This window comes from Crocuta crocuta, unplaced genomic scaffold (genome assembly GCF_008692635.1).
Source record: "Crocuta crocuta isolate KB4526 unplaced genomic scaffold, BGI_CrCroc_1.0 scaffold273, whole genome shotgun sequence".
In the NCBI taxonomy this organism is placed as follows: Eukaryota; Metazoa; Chordata; class Mammalia; order Carnivora; family Hyaenidae; genus Crocuta; species Crocuta crocuta.
The window spans coordinates 3,943,799-3,953,491 of NW_027529425.1; the positions used below are offsets into that span (position 1 = coordinate 3,943,799).

At 44.6% G+C, this 9,693-nt stretch overlaps 2 pseudogenes; both read right to left on the bottom strand.

Annotated features, from left to right (window-relative positions):
- Positions 1-1,745: 1,745 nt before the first annotated feature.
- On the bottom strand, positions 1,746-2,081 carry LOC144227241 (NADH dehydrogenase [ubiquinone] 1 alpha subcomplex subunit 1 pseudogene; annotated as a pseudogene).
- On the bottom strand, positions 2,028-2,343 carry LOC144227073 (NADH dehydrogenase [ubiquinone] 1 beta subcomplex subunit 1 pseudogene; annotated as a pseudogene).
- Positions 2,344-9,693: the final 7,350 nt, after the last annotated feature.

Below are 9,693 nucleotides of genomic sequence, written 5' to 3' on the forward strand. Positions count from 1 at the left end.
GGTGGCCGCAGCTGGCTGCCGGGGGATCAACCGCCGCCTCATCCCGTGCCCGCTCTTGTTTATGCTCCGGAGCCGGGACGCCCTGCGCGCCTGCGCGGCCCCGCCTCCTCGGCACACGGCCTCTCAGGGCGCAGGCGTATTGAGGAGGTCCCGCCCCTTCACCTCTGGCCGTGGCTGTGGTTCCGGTCGAACACGCGCACGCGTGGGGACGCGCGGGGGCGCGCCAGGCAAGGCTAGCTGTCGCACCAAGGACGGCACATGCGCAAGGGAAAAGTAAATATTTGGTATATCCCCATCGTTTTATCAATATTGAACGTGTCCGCTGTGTGCGTGTCCTTGTGCTAAGCATTTATGTACAGCGTCTTATTTGATGCTTATGACAGGCCTATGTAGAGATTATTGCGTTCCCATTTTACGGATTTGAAAACTGAGGCTCAGAGATATTAACGTATTTGCCAGGTATTCAGTCTGAGAACCGTAACCCCATTCTTTCCCTAAGGCCCACGTTTTCTGGGTCTATGGCGGAGGATTCCATCTTACATTTATATGTAGACTCAATAAAATTTATGAAACTTTCCATGTAAACTAAATAGACCTCCCTCCCCTCAAAGAAGTTACAGTGGGCTAGACACTAAAACACAATTACAAGCTGGAGTACAAGCGAGCACCTAATGAGGTCACTCAACCTAGACTTAAGAAACGGAATGTGCAGTCAGAGAAGGCTTCCTGGAGGAGGTAAGATCTGAAGTTTGAATAGTAGTAATCTCTGGAAGCATTCTGTTTGGCAAAGGTCCACAGGTGAGAGTGTGTTCAGGGAAAGCTCTGCTCGGTGTGTCTGAGCTTAGAGTCGGGTGGTGGACTCAAGACTGACTGGGCTTGTGAAACTGGAAGTGGCCAAATCAAGCTAGGTGTTGTGAAGATACATCAAGCAGGAGCCTGACCATCATTTAAACAATGGGCTGCCTTTGAAAATACTTAGGCAGGAGAATGGCACAGTTAAATCTGTGTGCAGGGAAGTTAAGTTTAGCCCAGAGTCAAGACTGCATTGAAAATCATTGAGGAGGGGCGCCTGGGTGGCTCAGTTGGTTAAGTGTCCGACTTCAGCCCGTGAGGTTCATCCTCTGTCTTTCTCTGTCTCAAAAATGAATAAAAACTATTAAAATTTTTTTAAAAAAGAAAATCATTGAGGAAAGAAGGGTCTTTTCCATTAATGGTGCTGGCTCTCATCCCTCAATCAAACTCAAAAACTAGTTTGAAAGGGATTGTAGACGCACATGTGAAAGGTAAAACAATAACGCTGCTAGAAGAAAACATAGGAGAATGCCTTCATGACGTTGGAGTAAATCAAGTCTTCTTGATCTGCATCAAAATTAAGAACAACTGCCCCGGGGGGGGGCGGGGCTGGGTGGCTCAGTCGGTTAAGTGCCTGACTCTTTGTTTCAGCTCTGGTCATGATCTCACATTTGCGAGATCAAGCCTTGCTTGGGCTTGGGGTTCTCTCTCTCTCTCTCTCTCTCTCTCTCTCTCTCTCTCTCTCTCTCTCTCCCCCACCCCCGCTCGCGTGTGCTCTCTCTCTCTCTCTCTCAAAAATAAATAAACTTAAAAAAAAAAGCATCAAGAGAGGTCAAGAAGGTAGGCCTCAGAATGGGCTTGCAATACATATTTTTTAAAGGAATGAATGTGGTTTTTTTTACTCCCTAATTTTTATTTTATTTATTTAATTTATTTTTTTTACTTTCTTGTTTTTATTATGTACTACATTGCTACACTGCACAACCTTCTAGAAAGGGCAGGTGAGCATAACTGAGTTATTCTTCATCAGTCAGGGAAAGGCTTCTTTAATCAATATTCTCCAAACCCTTTGACACATAGTAACGATTAACCCTGGAGATGCGCCTATCTCTTTGCATCAAACTCCACTGATTCGGGTAATAGGAAACCCTTTTTTTCTTGCCCCCGTTACAGAACCTGTGGATGTGCGCGGTGGCTATGCCGGGGATGACCAAGCACACAGCCATGACGCCGATCCCAGGCAGGATCTCAAACCATATCGCACAGCGTGCCTGCCAGGGCCGAGCCCTTCCTCTTACTTCCTAATTTTTAAAATGTGACCATTCACATTTTACTTCAGTCACAGCTTTTACTTCCAGGTGACTTCTTCATTGGGTACCAGTTCCCTTTTAAACAACAAACTCTTGTTCTGGAAGGCAGTTAGCTTTTTCCTCATTCTTTTTGTCTAGATAACATCCAAGGACAAGTCACACACGCACACGTGTATGTACCCAGTGGTCACGAATAATCAATTAAGTTCAGCATGAGTGCTGCGGCCTTGGTGCCACAAAAGACCCCCAAGGCCAAGGGCAGCGGCCAGCCCAGCCCTGCAATGCAATGCGTATTTTTGACAAAGGACTTCTTCCCAGAATGTTAAAAGAATTTCTACAAGTGGGTAAGGAAAATACGAGCTCATTTAGGGTACTTGATTACAGGCACTTTACAAAGTGTCAAAATGGTCAATGAGGATCTGAGAAGGGTGATCGTCATTCATACTCATCAAGAAAATGCAAATTAAGAGCAAAGGTGATACTACGAGCATCCACCTGTTAAAATCAAATACAAATGGAGACCAGACTTGAAAATTCCCGGAGTAGACAAAAACGGTCTCGTCACACGAGCAAAGCTTAATTTAGCTTGTTTTGCAAGACAAGCAAAGGCTAACTTGATCTTGCTGGTGCCTCTGAAAATCATAAGCGAAACCAAACTAGTTCCCCAAAATTGATGGGAGGTGACCATTTCACCAATTTCCTTTCATTTCAGAAAATTCTAATAGCACAGCCAATCTCTGTAAAGAGTAAATAAATAGTCACTGCTTCCACACTATAGAAGCTGCTATATACGTCATGCTTCCGAGTCCCGTTCCATGTTCCGGTTTGAGTGTTCCTTGTTTGCAAACTGTCTTTTTGGTGGGTGCGCAATAAACTTCCAATTACTACTTCAGTGATTTGTTGATTTTCTTTATTTAAAGTTTGTTTATTTTTAAGACAGGGAGAGAAAGGTAGAGTGCAAGCAGGGGAGGGTCAGAGAGAGAAGGAGACACAGAATCAGAAGCAGGCACCCAGCTCTGAGCTGTTAGCACAGAGCCCGATGCGGGGCTCGAACCCACGAACCGAGAGATCATGACCTGAGCCGAAGTCAGACGCTTAACCGACTGAGCCACCCAGGCACCCCGATATTCTTTTCTTGTTCTGAACTTTTTTTTTTAATAGTTTATTGTCAAATTAGTTTCCACATAACACTCAGTGCTCATCCCCACAAGTGTCCTCCTACTTCTTGTTCTGAACTTTTGACATACCATGTTGGCTTACATTAAAGTAGTTGACAATGCAAAGTGTAGGCATTAACTACTGAGCAAGTGGGATTCCCGTACACTGTGAGTGGAAGTAAAAATCGCCAGAACCAGGGCATCTGGCTGGCTCAGGCAGCAGAGCAGGTGACTCTTGGAGTTGTAAGTTCGAGACCCACGTTGACTGTAGAGATTACTTAACTATAAAAATCTTTTTAAAAAATAAATTTAGGGGGTACCTGGGTGGCTCAGTCGGGTAACCGTCTGACTTTGGCTCAGGTCATTATCTCACAGTTTGTGGGTTCAAGCCCCGCGTCGGGCTCTGTGCTGACAGCTCAGAGCCCAGAGCCTGCTTCGGAATTTGTGTCTCCCTCTCTCTCTGACTATCCCCGGCTCACGCTGTCTCTCTCTCTCTCACAAATAAATTTAAAAAAACATTAAAAAAAATTAGAATCACCTTGGAAAACAGTTTCACAGTATTACTAAAGTTAAACATATATATTCTGCCTTACTCGTAATAATCCCAAACGGTAAATAATCCAAACATTCATATACAGCAGATGATTAAGTAAATTGTACATTTATACAGAACAATACTACAGAGCAGTTAAAATGCCGTACACACATGAGTGAATCTCACAGCTTCAATACTGAGTGAAAAAAGCCAGATACAAAAGACCATACGAGGCACCTGGGTGGCTCAGTCAGTTACCCATCTGGCTCTTGGTTTTGGCTTTGGTCATGATCTCATGGTTCATAGGATTGAGCCTGCATCAGGCTTCACGCTGACAGCTGAGAGCCTGCTTGGGATTCTCTTTCTCCCTCTCTGTCTCCTCCCCTCTCCTGCTTGTGCTCTGTCTCTCAGAATAAATAAATAAACTTAAAAAGGGGGAGGGGGAACCTGGGTGGCTCAGTCGGTTAAGCATCCAACTTTGGTTCAGGTCATGATCTCATGGTTTGTGAGTTCGAACCCCACGTCAGGCTCAGTGCTGACAGCTCTCCTGAGCTGCTTCTCCTGGAGCTGCTTCGGATTCAGTGTGTCCCTCTTCTCTTTGCCCCTCCCCCTGCTTGCATTCTGTCTTTCTCTCTCTCTCAAAACTAAACATTAAAAAAAGAAAAAAGGATATAGACTGTATCAGTCCATTTATACGAAGTCAAAAATAGGCAGAGTAGTAGTTACCTCTGGTGAGGGGTTGGTTGGGAGGGGACATGAGGGGAACCAGGTGGGATGCTGGAGCTGCCCTATGTCTTGATTTCAGTGGTTGGCTAATGGGCATATACATACGTCAACGCATAAATGTACATATTTGAATGCCCACATCGCCAGTCGCCAATCACCAGAAGTCAAGCTATAACACAGGGCAATGACTTTAGTGGTGTATCTATCAGCAGTTGGCACAGTTCCCTATGAACCATTTTTATTTTTTTACAAATAGTTTATTGTCAAGTTGGTTTCCATATAACACCCAGTGCTCATCCCCACAAGTTTCCTCCTCCATGCCCATCTCCCCCTCCTCTCCATACCCATCAGTCCTCAGTTTGTTCTCAGCATTCAAGAGTTTCTCATGATTTGCCTCTCTCCCCCTCCCCCACTATTTTCCCCCTTCTTCTCTCCCCCCCCCCACGGTCCTCCTTTAAGTTCCTCCTAATCCTCCTATACGTGCAAACATATGGTATCTGTCCTTCTCTGCCTGACTTATTTCCCTCAGCATAACACCCTCAAGTTCCATNCCCTATGAACCATTTTTGAACGAAGGCACATAAAGAGGAGAACTGGGTTCTAGACACACTTCTTGGCTTCATTTGGAAAAGCCACCCAATTTCCCCACATTCATCAGAATCTATTATTTATTTCATCCAGGAGAGTAACTTCTCTCTGTTGGTTCAGCAAATGAAGATTTCCATATTGCCAGGGTGTAGACTCAGTTTCCAATCTACCTGAAACATGAGTCTGTTCCCTGGGGTTATAGGGGTCCTTCTGGTACTAGAACCTTGAAATCCAGTGGGCTCAGGGGTGTGTGGATGGAAACAAAAACATCTTAAGTGGATTATTCTTTGTAATATGCAAGGAGACACTACCACCTCCACTCCCAGCCTGCAGGCATGTATTGCATATTGTAGAAAGACAGCCCAGCCTCTCAGGGTGTGGTCTCAGCTGGCGCCACAACTAAACCTTCAGGAATCATTCTGTCATCTATCTGGGTAATAGGGCACATCATAAGGATGGTGAATTCCAAGGGCATGAGCCCGTTGTCTAAGCTTCCTTCACGTCAATGTAAATTTCTCGGTCAGAAGAGATGTGATATGAACACCTGGATACCCTACTAAAAATGGCCACCTCCATACTTTCTTATATTCCCCATCCCTTCCCTTGCTCTGTCGCTATATAGTACTTATCACTTTCCAACGGACCACAAAACGCCCCCTCCTGACTGGAACATAATCCCCACAAAGGGAGGATTTTTGTCTGTCTTGTTCACTCTGCGTTCCCATTACCTTAAACACGAGAACTTAGTCCCTGAACAACTCAACCGTGGGCTTCCATTCCTGGGGGCCAGATGGGCTGGCGCTCAGGGCTGCTGCCCACCCCCAACCCCCAGATTTTGATTCCCTGCTCTACGATCTGGGAGGTAGTGGGAGCCACGGACATGTGTGGCTGGGGAGTAGGCTGGGGTTGGGCTGAAGAGCTTGACCTGCGTGTGACTCAGAAATGCACCCTGGTATCCCAGCTCACCTGTGGACGGCATGAGCTGACGTTCCTGATGGCAGATAGAGCAGGAGGGATGCTCTCCTGAGCATCTAGCATCCTTTCAGGGGTCCTCCAGCTAACTGGCCTGATGCCAACGCCATAAAGAAGAGCTTCCCTGCCTCCTCTCCACCTTAGAACAGAACCATCATGTGCCGGTGCTCAAAAAACTCCTCAAGTATTCTTATGTGCGACATTCAGGGATGAGCAATCCTCCCACAGGCGAGTTCCTAAATAAACCCGTGGGTTAAACTGCTGGCACGGGGGAGGGAACGAAGGGCTGAGTGAAAGGGTGATGGAGTGCACCTCTCATGAGGTGAGGCAACAGGAGAGAGGTCAGTATACGCACCACACAAAAATCACGCCGGCATACTGACTGCAGACCCTGGCTCAGATCCTCATGAGGTATGCCTCATCGGGTAAGCCACGGAACCTCTCTGAGCATCTGTTTCCTCAACACTAACAAGGGCTGGAATCCACCTCTCGAGAATGCTGTGGGGATTGAGTGGATGGGCAGGGAACATTTCCAGAAGAGTGGAGCAAGACTCTCTGAAAACCATTCCTCCGTAAAAGCGAAGAGGACGCTGACAAAGATGATCAAAATCAACCTTCTTGGAACTCTGGAAATGAGCAACAAAAGCTTGCAACCGTCTATGAAGCATCTGTTCAAACAAAACAGCCGGGTCTCAGTAAAAGCAGTGAGGTGTGTGGCTTTTGATTTTCCCTCATCTGATTTCTCTATCCAAGAGCCGTGGTAGCCTTGAAAATAAGCAGCCTCACAACTGAGATGGATGTAAAAACAGCCTAGCAGTCACTGAAGGGGGGCTTTGGAGCTCCCCCAAAAGCCCCATCCCCAGAGAATGGTAACTATTTGAACTGCCTGGTAGTTTGCTGAAAAACTCCCTTTCACAGCTTGTCTTTATTCGATCCAAGAGGTTTGCCAGCCTCATCCCCAAGACGTTTGTCCAACACAATCATTGGCAATTGTTTAGTACTGCCCCCGCCTGAGGTTGCCAGTTAGGGCTAACAAGAGACTAACCAAAACCAAAACTAAAACACCCAGAAAACAAATCCTGAAAAAGAATATCTGGGGAATGAGATGTCCACAGGAAGCTTTGAAATGCTCCTGGCATATTCCTGAGAATCCACAAAAAACTATGAGACACACAAAGAAACGGGAAAGGATGGCCCCCAAACTGGGGGAAAAGTTATTGCCTTTGAAGGGACCCAGAGGGTAGATTTATTGGACAAAGATTGGAAAGCATCTATTACAAATAAATTCAAAAAAAAACAAAACAAACCATACTTAAAGAATTACGAGATAGGTCTGATGATAATGTCTCACCAAAGAGAATCTCAATAAAGAGACAGAAATCAGAGAAATAATCTAATAGCTGATCTGTTCAGAAAATACTAGAGGCCATCAGGCTGAAATGAAGCCATGAAGGACAGTAACTCAAAACCACATGAAGAAATAAAGAACATATATTGGGGCGCCTGGGTGGCTTAGTCGGTTAAGCGTCCGACTTTCGCTTAGGTCATGATCTCGCGGTTCGTGGGTTCGAGCCCCGCATCAGGCTCTGTGCTGACTGCCAGCTCAGAGCCTGGAGCCTGTTTCAGTCTGTGACTCCCTCTCTCTCTGACCCTCCCCTGTTCACGCTGTCTCTCTCTCTCCTAGAAATAAATAAAAAACATTTAAAAAAAATAAATAAAGAGCATATCTAAAGCTACAACGTAGGTAAATACGGAGCTATTCTTAACGTATTATTCTGCTAACTCTTCTATTTGACTTGAAAATGACATAAAGAGAATTATAAAGTTGTGTTGATGAACTTCAACTGTATAGGGATGTATGAAGATGACAATTATAGTACAAAGGTCTTCAATTTCTTTTAGCAGTGTTCTATAGTTTTCCATATACAGATCTTGCAGTTCATTGGTTGAACTCATTCCTTAGTTTATTCTTTTTTTTTTTAATTTCTAATAGTTTTTGTTTATTTTTGAGACAGAGAGAGACAGAGCATGAGTGGGAAAGGGGCAGAGAGAGAGGGAGATACAGAATCTGAAACAGGCTCCAGGCTCCAAGCTGCCAGCACAGAACCCAATGTGGGACTCGGACCCATGAACAGCGAGACGATGCCCTGAGCTGAAGTTGGACACTTAACTGACTGAGCCACCCAGGTGCCCCTAGTTTATTCTTTTTGACGCAAACATAAGTGGAGTTTTTTTTTTTTATTTGATTTCAGATTGCTCATTGCTAGCCTCTAAAAACTCTTGATTTTCACATACCGTTTTTGTATTGCCTTCATAGTTTTGTTTTAGCGGATTCCTTAAAATTTTCTGTGTACAGTAGCACATTATCTGCAAACAGGTTTTACTCTTTTCTTTCTAATATGGAGGCCTTTTATTTCTTTCACCTGGCCAGTTGTCCCAGCTAACACCTTTAGCTGAATGTTGAAGAAAAGTAGCAAGAGCAGACATCAATGTATATTCCTGATCCTGGAGGGAAAGCGTTACGTGTTCCACCTTTAAGTATGAGGTTAGCTCGTGAGTTTTTTTGTAGGTGCTCTTTATCATGTGGATGAAATTTCCTTCTATCATGCAAGGTGGTTGGATTTTTGTCAAAAGCATTTCTGCAGCTATAGGATGATCACATGGCTTCTGTTCTTTATTCTACTATCATGTATATTACATTGATCAGTTCCCTTTTTTCCTTCCTTCCTTCCTTCCTTCCTTCCTTCCTTCCTTCCTTCTTTCCTTCCTTCCTCTTTCTTTCTTTCTGTAAGAAAGAGAAAGAGAGAGTGTATGTGCACAAGGGGAGGAGAGGGGCAGAGGGAGAGAGAGAGAATCTTAAGCAGACTCCTCATAGGGCCACCCAGGAGCCCTGACCAAATAGAATTTATCCTTGGAATGCATCATATGAAAACTGATCAGGGGCACATGGGTGGCTCAGTCAGTTAAGCATCTCACTCTTGGTTTGGGCTCAGGTCATGATCTCACAATTGTAGGATCGAGCCCTGAGTTGGGCTTCAAGCTGGGTGTGTAGCCTGCTTGGGATTCTCTCTCTCTCTCTCTCTCTCTCTCTCTCTCTCTCCCCTCTCTCTCTCCCTCTCTCTCTCTCTCTCTCTCCTTGTCCCTCTCCTACTTGAGCTCACTCTTTCTCTTAAATAAAAAAAATTGTTTTGAATTCCATGGTCATGGTATATAATTCTTTTAATTTGCTGTCAGATGCAGTTTGCTAGTATTCTCTCTCTTTTTTTTTTTTTTTTGGAGAATTTTATATTAGGAATATTTTTCTGTAAGATTCTCTCTCCTTCTGGTATTTTTCTCTGGCTTTGCGATAAGATAATGCTGGTCTCATAAAATGAGTTAGTATGTGTTCCCTCTTTCTCTATTTTTTGGAAGAGTTTGAGAAGAATTGATGTTAATTTGTTGGTCAGTGTTTGGTAGAATTTTCCGGTGAAGCCTGTGTATAGGTCATGCTTTCCTGTTTCTTTTCAGGTCTCATATTTTTTCTTGAAAACTAGACATTTTAAATAACATATTGTAGCAACTTTGGATACTGGTCCTCTGCTCCTGCTTCAGGGGCTGTTATTGTTGCTGTTTA